This window comes from Suricata suricatta, chromosome 7 (assembly GCF_006229205.1).
Source record: "Suricata suricatta isolate VVHF042 chromosome 7, meerkat_22Aug2017_6uvM2_HiC, whole genome shotgun sequence".
Classification (NCBI taxonomy): Eukaryota; Metazoa; Chordata; class Mammalia; order Carnivora; family Herpestidae; genus Suricata; species Suricata suricatta.
Window position 1 is genome coordinate 28690741 of NC_043706.1, and position 20114 is coordinate 28710854.

General features: G+C 43.3%; 1 long non-coding RNA gene across 1 annotated transcript; it reads left to right on the forward strand.

The window, feature by feature from the left end:
* Positions 1 to 17543: 17543 nt before the first annotated feature.
* On the forward strand, positions 17544 to 18587 carry LOC115295728. The gene is made up of 3 exons (XR_003910551.1): positions 17544 to 17719; positions 17820 to 17903; positions 18470 to 18587. It is a non-coding gene; the product is annotated as an uncharacterized LOC115295728 (long non-coding RNA).
* The last annotated feature ends 1527 nt before the right edge of the window (positions 18588 to 20114 follow it).

The following is a 20114-nucleotide window of genomic DNA, read 5'->3' on the forward strand; positions in this document are numbered from 1 at the left end:
GACATTTATTCCGTACTAGAAGTCTGTATCTTTATTTATTTTTGAGGGAGAGAGACAGAGTATGACTGGGGGAGAGGCAGAGAAAGAGGTAGACACAGAACTTGAATCAGGCTCCAGGCCCTGAGCTGTCAGCACAGAGCCCCACATAGAGTTCTTTATGTATTCTAAATACAAGCCCCTTAACAGATGTATGATTTACAAGTATTTTATACCATTCTGTGTCTCATCTTTTCATTTTCTTGATGGTGCTCTTTGAAGTACAAAAGTCTAAGTTTTTATAAAGTCTAATTTAGCTATTTTTTCCTTTTGTTTCTTATGTACTTGGTGTTATATTACCTAATTCATGGCCACAAAGATTTATACCTATGTTTTCTTCTAGGAGTTTAATAGTTTTAGCTCTTACATTTAGATCCTTAATCCATTTTGAGTTAATTTTCATATATGGCATGAGGTGGGGATCCAGTTTCATTCTTTTGCATGTGGATACCCAGTCATCGCAGCCTTACCATGCCTTTTTACAGATGAATGCATTGTTAACTCCCTGAAAAAAGGGACAGTGACTGGTTTTGCTTATCTTTGTCTCCTCAGGATTCATTTAGCCCCATGCCTGACATACAAGATGCTTAATACATATTGGCAGAGTAAATGAGTATATGAGTAACAGATTCAGGGATGTTAAATAACTTGCATGGGTCAGTCAGTTGGAAAGTGGCCATATGTGGTTCAAACTCAAGGTTTTCCATCCATTCATTTCTAATCAAGAGTAGTTGTGCCTCTAGCTTTCCAAAACTGCCTCAGGTTACCAAAAGCTCTTTATCACAAGAAACCAGATTTCCTCAAAGTTTCATTTGATGTCCCTCTCTGTACCATTCCAATAATTCCATTGCTTATGAACAGCCTGCCACACTTCTCAAATCTAGTGAGCCTCCTCTCCCTTCCACCTCTGACCCTCTTCCTCTTTCCACCCTCTCCAGCCACAGAGACAAAGACTCCACTTCCTTCTGTGGAAGTTTTATAGTTGGAAAACTCTTCTAGATGTCTGACCACAGCCTCCTGCTGCACAATTGTACCATAAATTCCCATGAGTGTTAGGTGTAACAGTTTATTATAGGACCTGGTTTGGTGTGGGAGGCATTTTGATTGTGAAGGAAGCTTTATGTTCTCGGCCCTGAGTGAAGTACGGTTTTGGGGAAGCCCCCTGCCCTTGCTCTAGTCCCAATGTGGTGCTCCCTTCATAGACCATGGTTTCTGATTCAGGGTACAGCTTGCCATCTCAGAGAAGGAAGCCAGATGGTGTAAAACCCAGTTCTAAAACATTCTGATGGACTCATCTCTTTTGGGATGAGGACAAAGGACTGCCTGGAAGAGAAAAACCTTTGCTCCTCAGAGCTTCCCTGGTTAAAACCAAGACAGGTGAGAAAGTTGGTCTGCATTACCAGCCCCCACCCTGACAATGTTGAGTTTGGGCTCCCCCTGTTGGGCCCTTTGGAAAATAATTATGTGAACTACAAAAAAAGATAAGGGTTGGGGGGCAAAAGAAAGAATGTTTATGGAGAAATTGCTATACAGTAGACATTTTATTTAGGCATCTCATTTAATTTTTTAAGAGTTATTATTATTTTTTATTTTGGAGAAAGAGAAAGAGCAAGAGTGTGCGAATAGGGGGAGGGGCAGAGGGAGAGAGAAAGAATCTCAAGCAGGCTCCGTGCTGAGTGTGGGCTCCATGCCGGACTCAATCCCATGACCCTAGGATCATGACCTGTGCCAAAATCAAGAGCTGGACTCTTAACTGACTTAGCCACCCAGATGCCCCTCATTTCATTCTTAAGTAATCCCATAGGTAGGTTTTATTGATCGTCTTTTGCAGAGTTGGAACCTGAAACTTGCCCAAAGTCATACAAGGATTTGAACCCAGAGCTTTGACTCCCTAAAGTCCATACCTTTTCTAGTACTCTGAGCCAAGAGAGCCAGCAGCAAAAATGGCACATAAGGGCCCCTCCCTCTCTTCACTTTTACTGAATCTGTTGCTTTTTTTGTTGAGATAGTCTGAGGGAGACCTAAGAATTCTCTGGGGAATCCCCTTGAACCATTGGTGTGCTTCGGACACCTCAGTCCAACTGGTGAGAGCAATCGGGGTTTAACAAGCTGGTTGTTAAGTGGGTTTTTAGTTGGAAAGCGGTCATGGTAAGAGGGAGCATTTACATCATGGAAATTGGTAATCAGGGATCCTACCCCCTCATGCTGGTTTATCAGCACATTACTGTAACTGAACTCTCCGCTGAGGTCACAAATGCTCTAACAGAGTCTTAACTTTGAGGCCTTAAGTGAGAGCTGAGAATGCCCCCACTGGTTACAAACCTTCAGCTGTAGGCTGAGGAAGGATAGACATAACCTTTGGAAAATGAGGAAGTGTGTGCACATGAGAGAGAGAAAAGAGGCTGTAGAATATTGGCTTTTTACATGTAAATAAAATGCCAACATTTTTAATCATGGGGATTTTGAGGGGAGGGGACAACTTAATGACTTGTCATTAGGTTCTTTACCTTCAGAGTAATGGAAGACATCCAATATTTGTGGGAACTAGAAAAGTACTCTGGGTCAAGGGTGAAGGGCTGTGCACAACACAGAAGAGGTGAGATCTCATTTGTGGAAGGAAAGATGACTTTGAGCCTTGAGGTTTTGGGGTGGGAGGCAGTTTACTTTTTGTTATTTTGCTTTATTTTTTAAGTTTATTTCTTTATTTTGAGAGAGAGAGAGAGAGAGCGAGCGAGAGCACGCTCGAGTGAGCATGAGTTCCAGCAGACAGTGAGACAGAGAATTCCAAGCAGGCCCAGGGTGCCCAGCATGGAACCCAGTGTGGAACTCGAACTCACAAAACCAAGAGTCAGATGCTTAACCAACTGAACCACCCAGGCTCCCCTATTTTATTTTATTTTAAAGTTTACTTATTTTGAGAGAGAAAGAGAGAGAAAGAGAGAGAGAGAGAGAGTGTGTGTGTGTGCATGTGCGTGCACAAGCAGGAGAAGGGCAGAAAGAGAGAGAGAAAATTCCAAGAAGGCTCTATAGTCTCAGTGCAGAGCCCTATGTGGGGATTGAACTCATGAACTCTGAGGTCATGACCTGAGCCAAAATCAAAATCAAGAGTGGACACTTTTTCAACTGAGACACCCAGACACCCCTGGGAGGCACTTTATAGACCACATTCCTGATTCTGAGACTGCAGTGGGGATCCTTTTACTGCCAGGTGGTGACTTTCCTCCATCAAGGCTCCCAGATTACCCAGGGCTACAAGAGTCTGTGAAGAGCAAAAGAACTCTAAGCATCAGGAGAACAAATCTCCAAAGCCAACTCTGGGTGCTTTGGGGTCACTTCCATTTGAGAACTGGAGTCAGGGACTTTCCTCAGCTGTTCTAGATGCTGCAAAGAAACAGCCGCCTCCCATATTAAAATAAGAGGAACATCTGGGGGATACAGTTTGAGGGAGTATCTTCATGGGAAGGGGAAGGGACTTCCGAGCCCTGCCTTGTCCCCAGAAGTTTCCCTGTCCCTTTATGCTTTCAAGCAACTCCTGTTGAAGCCATCAGCCCTGCATGGACTCAGAACAATTAAATTATACTTCCCTAAAGGTCTAGAGTTGAGAAGAGGAAAGTAAAGAATTGAGTAGCAGGTAACTATATAATCTGATTCGCAAGACAGCTGATTTATCTTCAGCCCACAGGAAATTAAGGGATTGCTCCTCCTTTGCTCCTGGCTTGCAGCTGCTGCCTCCATCTTAAAGAGACTCCCTGAGTCTGAGGGAGAAGGATAGACAGCTGCAAGTTCCTACCCATGTCTGCTCAAGTCTCCCATTCTGAGTTCCAGGTCCTTGCCTGAGGACCTATCTTACCTATGCCTACCTGATGCCAGAAATGTGCATCTCTAAGAGACCATGCTTACTGACAGGCATGTAACTTTGGCCTACGGGGCACCCTAGGAAAGCCACAGTCCCCAGGTAACCTCATACAGTGAGGGGCGGAGTGGGGTGTTGTCCTTTGTTCCAGGTGTTGTGACTCTCAACCCTAGGGCTAGAGACTGTGATCAAAGGAACACCTGATTGGATGGGCCAGAGCTAGGACATTGAAGTGACTTTTAGGATTAGTCCTTTGGAAGGGCAGGCTTCCACCCACTGGTATAGCTCCCAGGCTAGGCGGGCCTGGGCAGACCTCACTGGCAAGACAGACAGCAGAAGGTATGTGCAGTGGGAGGGAGGCTTGAATTCAGACGCTGCTGTTTTCTGTCAGGCAGAGGTTAACAGAATACTATGACACAGAGACTGATCATATATCAACTAACAACAGGTTGGTTACAACACCTTTAACCTTTGAGAGAGCCTTCTCCCACTGCTTGTTCACATTCATTTATTCAACAATATTTATTAAGTTTCTCTTAGGTTCCAGGTGCTACCCAAGACATTAGATACAGTGAACAGGACAGCCATCTTGCCCCCATGGAGGTCACAGGACATTGGGATTAAAGACACTGAACAAATAATTCGAGGGTGATGAGTCCTATGAAGGAAAAGTGTAGGGTGTATTATGAGGCACCTAATTAGCAGGAGGCCCCAAGAGGACAAGGACCATGCTTGGCTTGTGCACTAGTGCCAGTGAGTGTCTGGCATGAAGTAAACATGGACATGTTTGGTTGAGAGGACGAAGGAGTCTATGTGAATAAAGGGTGTGTGTGTGTGTGTGTGTGTGTGTCTTCTGTAATTAACCCTCCAAGCTCAGCTTGGTATAAAACTGCTGATGCTCTGTTGACTTAATGATTGGTAAGAGCGTGATATTAATGAGATTTGCACCATTTGAAGCAGCTTACTAATAGAACAAGCCCTGATTTCTTCCCACCTGAGTTTGAACCCTGACTCTACCACTTACTAGCTACGAGAATCTGAGCAAGTTGGCCACATTTGCTATCCCTTGTTTTTGTAAATTCTATCTCCTAGCATTGTAAGGATATAAGGCAATGTACACTGTGACATTAATACTATAACTATTACAGTAGTATAACTTATATCTATCATAAATAGTATTATATGTAACACAGTATAACTATAACATATTATAACTGTTAATATAATTAATAGCTATAATACTTGGTAGTTACTGTTATTATTCATGTACACCAAACTTATATCCAAAATGATGTTGGTAGTTAAAAGAAAAGACATAAACACGACAAACCCAGATATGACAGACAAGAGTAGAATAATAAATCATGTAGGAAGGGAGGAGAAGTTGTGTTTGTAGTGCTAGATAATATTTACGTAGAGAGAGGATGAACCCTTGGAAGGTGAATCAGAAGCCTTTCCTGCTGGGAAGAGGCCTCTGTGCTTGACATGCTGACGGCTTTTCCCCAATCTTCCTCCCCCCAAAACCATCTTATTCCAGGGAGTTCAGAATTTTTTAACTTCCAAAACCTGTTTGTAGCAAGTTTGGGGTGAGCGATAGTGAAATGAAAAGGGGATTGATGTGTATTCACCCATTGGCCATGTTTGCAGAAAGGATAGCAGACCCTTTTGACCTTTACAAGAGGCACTGGAGATCTTGCACATCTCCAAATTAGATGGTACATGTTTATCCAGATTTTCCAGGTCTTTCTTAATTACATTTATACTGAGGCCGCTGTTTCCTGTTTATATTCTCTTACCATGAGTTAACCACTCTTCCTACTTTCACTTAAGTTTTGCATCTTTCTCTGTGAGACACTTTTAAGCTGCCTGAAAACATATCCTGAAATTGTTTCTCAGGTCTCTTTTCAAATATTAATTGAGGATTAATAAAGCTAAGCTTCTATCAAGATCAAAATGCTTCTGTTTAATTTTTATCCCAACTTATAATTCCTAAAAATCATTATTTTTTCAGAACGCTTCACATTTTCCTTCTATTACTAGTGTTAATGCCTGACTATTTTTCTGGGCAATTTTTACAAAGAAATGACATTTTTATTTATTTATTTTTTAAATTTTTATTTATTTATTTATTTATTTATTTATTTATTTTGGAGAGACAGAGAGACAGTGCAAGCAGGGGAGGGTCAGAGAGAGGGAGACACAGAATCTGAAGCAGGCTCCAGGCTCTGAGCTGTCAGCACAGAGCCCAATGCGGGGCTCGAACCCACAAACCGTGAGATCATGGCCTGAACTGAAGCCGGATGCTTAACCAACCGAGCCACCCAGGTGCCCCAGAAATGACATTTTTAAACTGGGTGGCTCAGTTGGTTAAATGTCTGACTTTGACTCAGGTCATAATCTCATGGTTTATGCATTTGAGCCCAATGTTGGGCTTTCTGCTGTCAGCATGGAGCCTGCTTCAGATCCTGTCTCCCTCTCTCTGCCCCTCTCCCACTCGCTTTCCCTCTCCTTCTCTCTCTCTCTAAAATAAAAATAAACAGCAACAACAAGAGTTTTTTCCAGTGGTTCTCTACCAATTGGACTACCCACTAAGAAACATGGAGCTGCTCTCTGAAGCTGGGTGGTTGGCTCTCCTCACCCAACCAGACCCAGTGGGGCAGCACTGTTCTTACTGTGCCTCAGCAAGGTCTTCACAGACAATTGAAAAAGTCTCAGGGTAAAATTTGCGGATGTCATGTGTACTGAGTATCCATATCAAGATTACAAACAAGTAATAAAGGTATGCACCCCCTTATTGCTTCACTGCAATAATTCTAGATATGATTAGTTATAGCTAAAGAGTTAAGCCTCATTGTTAATTATTTTTTGGTGTTTTTTGGGGGGCCAAAGTAATGGGTATATAATCTAAATGTTCCTTTACAGGGATCAGACAGATCTCACATGATATCTAGTTTGCTTCCTTGCCTTGTGTGTCAATTCCTCGTCCTATCCTGTCATTATCATTAGGCCATTAGGCAAGGGTCTTCAAGGCATGACTCTTGTTAGGAAATGATGGAAAAAATGCAGTTGCTCTATAATTGCCAATTACATTGTGACTTCTTACAAATAAATGCCCTCAACTTTCAGCATTACTCATTCATTGTAAAATTGTAAGAAGTCCAACTGCCTTTGTTTAGAGATGTGGTTCATGCTTTGCTTGCTCTACTTCCTGGGAAAGAATCCAAAATAGTGATGGTCAGATAAATCACTGTGAAGGGAGCAATGGCTGGTCATGGTCACATCACATGCAAAGCCCTGACTGGAGAAGCCTGGTATCTTCTGGACATCTTTTGCAAAGATGACAGACTTCTTTATGTAGGTCTTGCTTAAATATTAAGTGGAAGAAGTTTTGTTGACTGTGTCATGGAAGTTCTTGGCCCTCTAGTGACCTTAGACTTCCCAAGGTTTAGGCATATTTGCTACACATTATATGAAACTTCAGTTATTATATATAACTACCCGGTGTTTAAAACAGGAAATAGGTAAGGAATGTGTTCCTGAGAAGAGGGAGTGAGGTTGCCTTTGAGAGGAAGTAAGGACATTACCTATTAGGTTGTTGACGGTATTAAATGGGATGGTGCATGAAAAGGACGGCCCAGCACCTGGAAGGTAGTAAGAACTAAGTAAATGTGAAATTATTATTATTATTATCTGCCTAGCAGCTTCAGCCCCCTTGCCTTCATGTATCAGCAACACTTCCCAACTTGTTCACTTCTGATCCTTCCTTGGGTCCTTTTGTTTATCTTAATTTTTTCTTCTATCCTCTGAAATAATCATATCTCATATCTACAGTTGAAGAGCTAAGAGCAGTGAGGAACTTCAGGTGTAAGTATAGTCCTAGATAGAGATAATAGCTAATTTGCAGGTCTTTTGACTTAAGAGTATTCAGGTCCTAGGGACTTTTTATCTTTTTCAAGATGGAGTCCTGTACTGTGTAGGTTAGTTATTCCAGTCCATGGAGGTGCTGGTAGTGGTATTTGTGGAGTGTCCCATTTACTTTCCGTTGCATATCATAGGCTCATTTGTGATCAGGGTTATCAGTTCACTTCACACAATCAGAACTTGTTCATTTGGGGCACCCTGAATGATGCCAAAACTTGTGGTCCAGAAGGGCAAGATCCTGAATGAGGCCACCCCAAGAGAACCTCTTGCCTGGAACCTCATACTGAATTGTTGAATGTTTTATACTCCTGGTTCTCTCAACTGCAGTCACTTGGCCTGGGAGGAAGAGAGGGTGAGGAGCTGGGAGGGAATAGAAGACATGGCCTTGTTATTTAGAATCTTCCTCTGATAGTAAAGAGCCAATAGGAGGGAGCTCTTCCAACTTTGTGGTTCTGGACTCTGAAGTGGTCTTTACTTACAACAGCAGTGATGCCTAGGCTCAGACCAGTGTGAAAACAGCCTGGAGTTTAGGAGCCTCAAATTTTTTTTTAGATTCCCCTAAATGTCTCATATATTTTTTATGAGTTTATCTTTTGTGGATTAGCATTGAAATAAAGTCTATCTAGGTTGATATTTTTATGTTTCTTTTTTTAATGTTTATTATTTATTTATTATTTTTTAACATTTATTTTTGAGAGAGAGAGAGAGAGAGAGAGAGAGAGAGAGAGAGAGCACAAGTAAAGGAGGGGCGAAGAGGGAGGGAGACAGAGGATCTGAAGCAGGCTCTATGAGAGCAGAGAGCCTGATGCAGGCTCAAACTCAAGAACCATGAAATCATGACCTGAGCTGAAGTTGGATGCTTAACTGACTGAGCACCCAGGCACCCTTATTTATTTATTTTTGAGAGAGAGAATCTAAAAGAGGGAGAGGGGTGGAGAGAAAGGGAGACAGAGAATCCCAAGTAGGCTCTGCACTGACATGGTTGGATGCAGGGCTCAAACTCATAAACCATGAGATCATGACCTGAGCCAAAATTAAGATTCAGATGCTTGGGGTGCCTGTGTGGCTCAGTCAGTTGGGCATCAGACGTCGGCTCAGGTCATGATACCCCAGTTCGTGGGTTCAACTCCCACATCGGGCTCTGTGCTGACAGTTCAGAGCCTGGATCCTACTTCAGATTCTCTGTCTCCCTCTCTCTCTGACTCTCCCTCACTCATGCTCTGTCTCCCTCCCTCTTTCTCAAAAATAAATAAACATTAAAAAAAAAAAAAAGAGTCAGATGCTCAAGCAACTGAGCTACCCAGGCGCCCCTTATGTTTCTTTTAACATATCTTTCACTCAGTCTATTTTTCTCCTTGAAATGTATTTGTTGAAGAACTATCCCTTCTATAGTTTAAAATTTTTAAATAATATCTTATGTAGAAATTATCCTTTTGTGTGCTATGATAAATGCATCAAATTTTATTCTTTTTATATAGAGTCTCAAATTTATTTATTACCAGCTCCCTTCCCTCCTTCCCTTCAGCCTGCCTTTCCTGGATATTGTATTATTTTCTAGGTTTGCCAAAACTGGACATGGAACAAAATAAACATCTGTTCAACTCCCTGCCCTTAATTCGTTTTGTATCCTGTTTTTCTTTCCTGGAGTCTTTGTGATTTATGCAGTGTTTTTCCAGCAGCTCAAGGGAGTTATGACCTTTTGAGTTTTAGGAAGAGTGGGCTAAAGATCTGTTCGGAGAGTGATTCAAGCTGGAGCAGGTCCTGTAGAGGCCCAGGAAGGCTAGCTCTGCTTGTGGGTGAGGATAGGTTGGGTAGAAAGTGTTTTCCTGGGGGCAAGGTGAGGGTGCTCATTCAGGAGCCCTCAGGAGCTCAGTTGTTTCCTGTTCCCATGTACCTCCTGCTCTTGTTTTCTGTGTTTGGAAGTACTGATTTTCTAATTGGGAAAGGCTGGTGACAAAAGGAAGAGTAATGAGCAGCAAAAGGGATGAATGGAATACAGAGATTGGAACCTCTATTTTTCTGTGCTTACATGATATCCAGGGCAGCTCCATGTCATCGATGCCAGTTCCCACTTGCCATTTTCTACAACCAAGTACCAGGTAATCTGATAAGTGCTTTACAAAGAATAAGTCATCTAATCTTGACCCATTAGTTGACTAAGATTGTTACTGCCAGAAGGGAAAAGAGGCTCAGAGTTAAGATCACACTTCTAAATAGTAGGATTTCAGTCTGCATGACATCAAATTTCAGGCTCAATACTCGTAAGTCTGTGGACTCCATAATAAAAGGTTCACAATACCCTACAGTTATATTTCCTTTTCCATCTGAGGACTAACCACATTCCATTTCACTCCCCAGATCCACTGAGCTCAGATGTGGGCAATGTGGTTGGCTCTAGACTTTGCAGCCCTCATGCTGGACTGTAATGCTCTGTGGCCTGGGAGGGTTCCATGCTGGCCATCTTTTATTCCATTGCCAGCACAGTTCTTGGCACATTGTAGATACTCATTACATATCTGTTGGATGATTGAATAGATGAAAAAGAAGGGGAAAAAGGAATGTTGGCGATGAAGGGGCAGGAGTAGAAAAGGCACAGGGGGAGAGAAACAGATTTGGGGATAAGAGAGAGAGGCTGGAAGGTACTGAGCTGGTGGCTGGAAGGGGCCCATGTTGATATTTGTTCAGAAGCACAGAAAAGATGCCACTTACAGGTCAAGAAGGATTTCAATTTTTTAACAACTTGACCATGGGGAAATGACCTAGACTGTGGTAATTTTGTTACTTATCCCTTATGAGAGGCATTTTGTTTTCTGAATGGGTCCAGGATTGAACAGAGCTCCCCTCTGTGCAGCAGACTATGCACCTTCACTTCCATCCTTCAGATTTTGAACATTTTTATTCCATATTCAAACATCCTCAACTGTCCTTTCAACTGGGCAACAAAACACAAACACAAACCCTGACTGTCCTCTACAGACAAGCCAAGGTGAAGGAGGTATTCAGCTCTTTCAGGTTGCAAAGAACAGAGAAACACCCAAGTTAACTTCAGGGAAGAGTATTTTCTAAGGCTATACAAGTAAGTAAGAAAAATAGAAAATGGCTTTTCTTATCTTGCAAGATGGTCGATGAAAAAAAGCTCAGAAGCGAGATACTAAGGAGAAGAAATCTAAAGCCAAGAAGGCTGATGCTGGTGGCAGGGTTCAGAAGGGTAACCTCAAGGCTAAAACACAAGAAGGGGAAGTGGGAAGTCCCACCATGGCTGAAACCTTGTCCTAGTCAGAGGAATTGGTGGATATTCCCCACTGGCTATGTATTCCAGAAGGGCCATGTATAAGAGGAAGTATTCAGCAGCTAAATCCAGGGTTGAAAAGAAAAAGAAGGAGAAGGTTCTTGCTACTTTTACAAAACTGGTTGGTGGTGACAGTGGTGGTACCCTAGTGGTTAAACTTTGCAAAATACCTAGGTATTATCCTACCGAAGATTTGCCACGGCAAAAATCCTTTAAGTCAGCATGTGAGAAAACAGCGAGCTAGTCCCTCCTGGGACCCTTTTGACCATCATCACTGGGGGCAACAGAGGCAAGAGGATTGTTCTCCTGAAGCAGCTGAGCAGTGGCTTGCTACTTGTGATTGGCCCTCTGGTCCTCAGTTGAGTTCCCTTGCTTAGAACACACCAGAAAGTTGTCATTACATCTTCACCAAACATCTCAGTGATGCTTGCTTCAAGAAGAAGCCGTGTAAACCCAGATACCAGAAAGGTGAAGTGTTTGACACAGTGAAGGAGAAATATGAGATTAAAGAGGAGTGCAAGGTTGATCAGAAAGCTGTGGATTTGCAAACTACCAAAAATCAAAGCTCTTCCTCAGCTTCAAGGTTACTTCTGCTCTGTGTTTTCTCTCACAAATGGAGTGTATCCTCATGAATTGGTGTTCTAAATTTCTTACAAAGAATCTGCTTAAATAACTGATCAATTAAAAAAAAAAAAAGGAAAGAAAGAAAGAGGGGCACCTGGGTGGCTCAGTTGGTTAAACATCTGACTCTTGATTTGAGCTCAGGTCTTGATATCAGGTTGTGAGTTTGGACCCTGCATTGGGCTCCGTGCTGTGTGTGAAGCCTACTTGAAAGGAAGACAGAAAGAGAAAAAAGAAGGAAGGAAGGGAGGTAGGAAAGATGGAAGAAAAATATGAAATGATCCAGGTAGGCCTTGAGGAGAGCCATTCAGGATATAACATGGACGATGTGGCCTGGCAGAGAAGGGGAAATGGATCTCTGTTCTTGAGCATGATGACTGTAACTCCTTCAATTTACAGCTCTTCTGGGGCCAAACAGCTCACCTCCACATCAGCTCCAAACTTGCTCCACCTTCTCTGCTTCTCCCTCACCTGTCTCTTCTTTCCTCTCTAGTACCACAACTTCTACAAACTGGCTTCTCTTTTCTCCCTTTCCTTTTCTTTCTTTTCCTTCCTTCTTTCCTTCCTTCCTACCTTTTGTTCTTTCTTTTTGCTTTAGGGCATGCTTGTATCATTAATTTCGGGTCATATTGCTCTTTTTTAAGTTAAAAAATTTTTGTTTAAGTTTTATTTATTTATTCTGAGAGAGACAGAGAGAGTGTGAGTGGGGGAGGGGCAGAGAAGGGAGACTCTCAGGCAGGTTCTACACTGTCAGCTCTGAGCTGTCAGCTCCAAGCCCGACACAGGGCTTGAACTCACAAAACTGTGAGATCATGACCTGATCTGAAACCAAGAGTTGGACACTTAACCAACTGACCCACCTAGGTGCCTCAAGCATCCAACTCTGTCAGCAGAGCCTGCTTAGGATTCTCTCTCTCCCTCTGTATCTGCCCCTCCCCTGCTTATGCTCTCTCTCTCTCTCTCTCAGAATAAATAAATAAACTTAAAAAAAATGATCTACAAAATAAATGACAAAAGTTTATTTAAAAAAAAGAATTGGACGCTCAACCAACTGAGCCACCCAGGTGCCCCATTAATTTTGGGGAGTATTGCACTTTGTAAGAGAAAATCTATAATGTATCCTTTGACTACATGAAATTAAGGCAGAGTCTGAAATGAAAAGCTGATCCAAGAGGTATTCCATTGCTGAGCACAATTCCTTGAGCAGAGAGGTGAGAAATGTCTAGAGTGGGTCCCCTGAGACAGAAATCATTTTAGGAACAGTCATCTTTGGTATGGAATTCTAATTTGTCCGTGTTTTGGTCTGTAATTCCCCTTCTGACAGGCCTATCTGTGGTTCAAGCCTCTGCTGAAGCTGAGTTGACCCCTAGCCCAGTATTAGCTTGTAAAGGAAGGGAAGGACTGAAGAGCCTGGACGCCCACAGGGAAGTGGTAAGAGAAAGAAGGAAGAGGTAATATTGACCAAGAAAATGGTGACACTTCCTGGGTCAGGATCCTAGACTTCTTATAGCTGTAGAAAAGAGGGGGTCTGAGTTATTTTGTAACTGGGGTGCTGGGGTACAAGAGCACCTCCTCCAGGGACCCCAAACACACCAGGTTCAGCCACTCGCTGCTGACAAAATCCAAAGTCAGAGACATGAGTAGTGGTGAAACAAGAAAGGAATTCATTTCAGGGAGGCCTATACTGGGAGGACAGCAGACTGACTAGTGTCACAGACTGTCACCAAAGTGCTGAAAAAGCCTCTAGGTTTTATTTTATTTTATTTCATTTCATTTTATTATTTTATTTTAAAGAGAGGAACACAAGTGAGTGAGAGGCAGAAAGCGGGGGGAGAGAGAGAGAGAGAGAGAGAGAAGTGGGGCTTATCCAAAGCAAGACTTGGGGTGCCTTATTTACTATTTAACCCCAACTCCTACAGCATGTCTGGGATATTTATTGAAAGAAAAAAAATGAATGAATGAATCCATCCTTCCATGCATCCATCCTCCATCCACCTAAAATAAATGTTAGAAATAGTCCTTTAAAATTCCCCAGAGTCAGGGCACCTGGGTGACTCAGTTGGTTAAGTGTCCAGCTTCGGCTCAGGTCATGATCTCACAGTTTGTGGGTTCAAGCCCCGTGTCGAGCTCTGTGCTGACAGCTAGCTCAGAGCCCAGAGCCTGCTTCAGATTCTGTGTCTCCCTCTTTCTATGATCCTCCCTGCTTGCACTGTCTCTCTGTCTCTCAAAAAATAAATAAAAAACAATTAAAAAATTAAAAAAACAAAAACAAAAAACAAAGCAAGACTCAAACTCACCTGATGCGGGACCCTAACTCACATACTGTGAGATCATGACCCAAGCCAAAGTCAGATGCTTAATGACTGAGCCACCAGGCGCCTGCCTCTTAGTTTATAAAGGGAATATGTGTGACAAAAGTTGGTGGTATGTGTAAGTGGGCAGCAAAAGTCAGGTGGTTCCTTGTCTTGGAGTCAATGGTGGGGTTTTGCCAGATCAGGGCCCTCTTTATTGCATAAAGGGATATTTTCTGTCCCCAGTAGATGCTTTGCCCAAAGGGTCTTTTGTCTGAGTTAAGAGAGAAACTGGAAAGAGGAACTTAATCAGAAAGTACTGACTTTGATCAGAATGGAGGTAGGAGCAGTCCTCTTTCAATTTGACTATCAAAAGAAAGTGAGGGGCGACTGGGTGGCTCAGTCAGTTGAGCGTCCAACTCTTGATTTTGGCTTAGGTTTTGATCTCAGAGTTGTGAGATCCAGTCCCACTTCAGGGTCCAGGCTGAACGTGGAGCTTGCTTAAGATTCTCTCCCTCTCCTTCTCTTTCTCTCTCTCTCTTTTTAAAAAATAGTTTATTGTCAAATTGGTTTCCATACAACAGCCAGTGCTCTTCCCCACAAGTGCCCTCCTCCATCACCACCACCTCTTTTCCCCCCTCCCCGTTCAACCCTCAGTTCGTTTCCTTCTCTTTCTCAAAAAAAAAAAAAAAAAAGAAAAGATAGAAGAAACACAGAAAGAAAGACAGAAGAAAGACAGAAAGCAAGCAAGCAAGCAAGAGACGGCCAAAGGCTAAGATACTGGGCTTCCCTTTCACCACTTGGAGCTAGTATTCTCTCTGTGGTGCTCACATATTCTTGTGTTTCTGTGGAAGGATCCCCAATCCCCACCCTCTGTCTACAGAGGCCCTACTACTTCGTACCTCTTCAAATCTCCTCTCCTTTCACACGTTTTTCTCCCACCTTTTTTCCCCCAACCTTCTTCCTTTCTTCTTCACTCCCTCCCAATCTCTTCTCGCTCACATTCTTCAACATCTTTTTCTTTCGACCTATATTTTAATCTTTCCATACCACCATCTTCGGTCTTTACTTCCATTTCTCCCTTCTTTCCCATCTCCTCACCTCACCAAACTTGCCTTTCTCCCACTTTTCACTGAAACAGCTTTTTATCCCATCCATTCAGCATACCTGAAGGGCGCAAACTCAAGGCCTGCCGCTGCCAGATAACTGCAGAGACATATGAAACAGCATGTTTACCAAAAATATTGAATTCATTCCCAACATTTAATAATGGAAGTTTTCACCTAAAAAGAAATCCAGATTTCCAGCTTTTAAAGATTGAGACTCTCCGGCATTGTGAGGCCTGTGACGGTCACAATCAAAGGAGTGGGACGGTGGCTGCTCCTCTCAGGTCACCAGAGTCCACTTGGTGTTGTCTGGCGCCCAGCGTCCCTCGCACTGAGGAAAAATGTCAATTAGCATTATCATTTTGTTTGAGCAGCCTTTTTTTTTTAAATTTTTTTAATGTTTTATTTATTTTTGATACAGAGAGAGACAAAGCATGAGAGGGGGAGGGGCAGAGAGAGAAGGAGACACAGAACCGGAAGCAGGCTCCAGGCTCTGAGTTAGCTGTCAGCACGGAGCCTGATGCAGGGCTCGAACCCACGAATGTGAGATCAACCTGAGCCGAAGCCGGAGGCTTAACCGACTGAGCCACCCAGGAGCCCCGAGCAGCTTTTTTTCCTTTAGCAGACAAATTTCTGTTCCAACTCACATCTTTACTCAAAAGTGGGAGAACAAAGAGACAGCAAGAGCTTTGTTTTTCTCTCACCCCTGAGTGCTTGATCATTTGAATTTCCTGCTTTGCCTCTGCAGGCGGCAAAGTCTGCAATCTCTGCTATAAAGACCCCTAACTCCCTTCCCTGTTTCTCTCCCCTCACCTCCTCTTTTTCCATATTACATCCTCCGCCCACCTTTTGTTCCTGTGAAGATTAGTCTTTAATGCAGTGCTATAAGGTTAAGGACCACCACTGAAACTTTAATCTTCAATCTACAGAAAAGTTCTGTGAAAAATCATCGTATTTTTGCAGCAGTGCTTTGTATATGCTCATGGATTGGAGTACTTACTTTTTTGAGAATCTATTATTTGTCTTGCTATTTGTGTCATCTGGTTAACCACCTATTCATGTGGATGAGAGCTGAGGAAATGTAAACTATGCGTGCCCAAGACAGTCTTCTTTTAGGATCATTATCAGCTAGGGGATGAGATTCAGCTGGTAGTAACTGAAAAGCAGTGACATAAACAATTTAGGGGCTTGATTTTTTCTGCTTTTAAAATCAATCTCACAGCAAGAACAGAGCTCCTAATAGTGCAGCAAAAAGCTGATCCCTCAGCCCCTGAGCAATATTTTCTAGGGCTGGCTGTGTCTTGCATCATCTCTTCATTTATTTTCCTCCTTGACCCTTACTACATTCCGACATATTATATAGCAATATGTTGATGATCTGTCTCTTCCCACTAGACTAATTTCACTGAGGGAAGGGATTTGTGCTGTTTTCTTCATGTGGAGTTCCCAGCACTGAAAACACCCTGTGTCGGTTGAGTAGATGAAGAAGTGCGGCCGGATGAGTACTGGAGCTCCAGCTAGCATGCTGACACTTCAGGCAGCGGTAGTGGGAAGATAAAGGCCAAAGGGAACCCAACCCTGTAGAGTCAGTTCCAGAAGAGGTTTTTCCTGCAAGTCCCATTTTGTAACTTAAGAGGACATCTCATTGAACTGTGTCACACAGCCATTCCTACCTTGCATGGGAAGTTGAAAGGAAAAGATTATTTTTAAAGCAGAGGAACATTTCTAACTAAAGTAAAATTGGAGTTCTGTCAGTAGGAGGAATGGTGAATGGATATTGGGTCTCTGCAAAATGGGTCTGAATGCCTGGAGCTCCAGGAATCCTACACAAAGCTCCTGACCATGGCTCTATATCCTATGCCTCCTACTTAATTTACTCTTGTGAGTAACATCAACTTCTTTGAATTCACTACATTGTTATTCCTTAATTCAATACTGACCATTTACCTGTTGGGTTTCTAAAGTGTAATTGCATATAATACTAAGAACTATGAATAGTAAGATAAGCCTCATCTTTAATCTACCAATTATTTTATTTTAGGTGTTGCTATTCTTTTTGAAGCATCCAGTGGCTTAAGCTCTACCCAACAGGCCTCTGATTTTGTGTGTGCTTGCATGGGCATGCAAGTGTGTATGCATGCGTTCACATGTGCACAGACCTGTGGCCACGTATCACAAAAAGGGGAAGGGAAGAGAAGCTTCCCCTTGTCTCTTCTTCTCCCCTTTCAAGGCAGATGCTGTCTGGAGCTGAAAATGCTTTCATGTGTAGAATGCAGGACTGTGCCTACCCACAGATGACCTGAGGCACAGGGAGAATTGGGTACTTCAGGCTCTGCCTATGAACTCACAAAGGTGGGGAGTGTGGCTGAATTACAACCTCAGCCTCAGCGCCCTTGGCCTCAGACCCCAACAGGGCACAGAAAGATTGCCTGCCCAAAGGAAGGTGCTTTTTTTCCTAATTTGCACAAAAGGTGCCATTTGTTGCAAAACTCACATACCTATGGGCTGCCTGTGACTATTTAATTCAACCTGGGAGAAGTCTTTTAAAAATGCATACAAAGTCTCCGTGTAGGCAGGCTGTAGCCAGCTGTCCTGTATGGAGGTCAGTAGATTTCTCCCCTACGGAGTTTGAGAGTCAAAGATCTGCATGTGAGTCATCACTGAAATCCCCACTCTCTTCCTTCCTTCTTTTCTTCATCTAGTCAGTCAGTGTGTGACTACTGAATGAAAATAAGCCGAAGACAAACACAGTCCATTCTTTGATTCAGACCAACACCTTCTGCTAAGTAAGACTCCCTCTCCCCAGGCACACTGCCCTGCCAGAGAGATGAAGCCAAGCTTGTGGGGTAATTGGTCGGGTTGGAGGCTGGCTGAGTGGGCAGTGAAGGAGATAGAGGTTTATTGAATATACTGCAAGGGAGCAGAAGCCAGGACATCAAAAAAGAGACTCTGCCAAGAGGCAGTTAGGGACAGGAGGGGCTATAGTTAAGGGGGGGCGGGTGAGAAGGTATGGGAACCCGTGGAATTTTCCTTTTTTGGTATCTGTGCCCAGTTGCAAGTGGCCCATTGGTCAAATAGGACTTATGGCTACTTTGAGGTGGGCCATAAGTGGGCCCACCTAAATGGGCCTGTTTGCACTTGGACTGGTGGTCACCGTGGGCCCTTCTGCCTTACTCAGATTTCCATTGCTCAAGCTTGCTGCCTAAAAGAGGTCTTTGCAAAGCTCACAGTGGGTATAGCCCATACTGTACTCCATCGAGGGATTCTTGGTTAGGGGCAGATATCCTGGCTCCCTCCAAATTGCTTCTGGAGGTGTCTGACCCCATCCCCTCTCATTTTAATCTCATTTTAGACAGTGCTGTCTTCAGATGCTGGCACCAAACAAGTGTGAGCTGTTTCTGGAGCCCCTTGTGCACTGGTCACACTTTCAAACTCAGCAGACCGATCTACTGAATGTATGAAATAATTAGATCTATCTTAAAATGCTCACTAAATAATGAATGTACACAATAGTTAAACAGCAGAATGGTTTATTTTTTATTTTATTAAAAATTTTTAAATGTTTATTTGTATCTGAGAGAGAGCGAGCAAGCACATGAGCAGGGCAGGGGCAGAGAGAGGGAGACACAACCTGAAGCAGGCTCCAGGCTCTGAGTTGTCAGCACAGAGCCCCACGTGGGTTGTGAACTTGTGAACTGTGAGATCATGATCTGGGCTGAAGTCAGATGCCCCACCAACTGAGCCACCCAGGCGCCCCCAGAATATTTTTAAAGTAACAGTTTAGGGCTTCTGGGTGGCTCAACTGGTTTAGTGTCTGACTTAATTTTGGCTCGGGTCATGATCTAGTGGTTTGTGGGATCAGGCCTGTGTTGGGCTCTTTGATGGTGGTGCAGAGCCTGCTTGGGATTCTCTCATTCTCACTGATCCTCTCCTGTTCTCTCTTACTTGCTCTCTCTCTCTCAAAATAAATATTTTTAAAATAAAGTAACAGTTTAGTCCTTTTTTTCAAATTAAATCTCTTAGAGAAAGAATCTTACTATATAAGAAGAACACAAAGGTAGAATCTCTATGAGTGAAGATGCCCAGGAGTGGCCTGGCCACTGTGTACCAATCTGGATACTTGCCAGAGCCCCATGAGGCCATATTGTGGATCTTCAAGTGTCCCTTGAACATGGTTTATGAGTGTAAAGGGCAGTGGAAAGAACTCAGACCCAAATTGGGACTTGGTGTGCATTCCTGCTTTGCTGTTAACTGAGTGACCTGGGGCAAGTGACATAAGCCACTCATTCCCTGTGAGCCTCATGCCCACACGCACAGGAATGGGAGAACAGCCCACGCAGGTGCCTACACCCCTGTGGAGGATTACCTAGATGTCCCCTCCCCCTCATTTACTCAGAAGATCCTTTCTCAGAAGCCTCCTCCATCTTATCATTTAACTGTTTATCTAGATGGCTATGTATCTCTGACACCAGCAGAGCTGATTGCTGCCTCAAATTCTACCATCTTCTTCCTCAGCAATGGTATCTCAATCTTGTTTGAGGGACAGTGTGCTACTCAAGAACACTTACTTTCCCAGATTCCCTTGCATCTAGAGGTGGCCACATGACTATTTGGCTAATGAGTCATCAGTGGAAGTCTGTATGGTGTGGCTTTCAGGAATTCTATTGCTTTCAGATGGATTCAGTCGCAACATACCTTTTGCTCTTTCCTCTTCCTTTCTGCCTGAAATGTGGGTATGCTGTCTGCAGGCAGAACAGCCACCTTATACCCATGCGACAGAAGGATGAACTGGTGAACATGGGAGGTAGCCACTCTGGCAACACAGGGGACATGTTACCAAACCTGAAGAGATGGGTCAACACAGCAGCAGTGTCTTTCTCAGTGAGCAGTGTCCTTACTGAGCTTGATTGAGGTGGGATAATACCCATCCTGCCTGATGAGAAGAAAGGGAAATCCAAAGAGGCTGGGTCTCAGCTGGAGCCTATGCAGGGCTAATG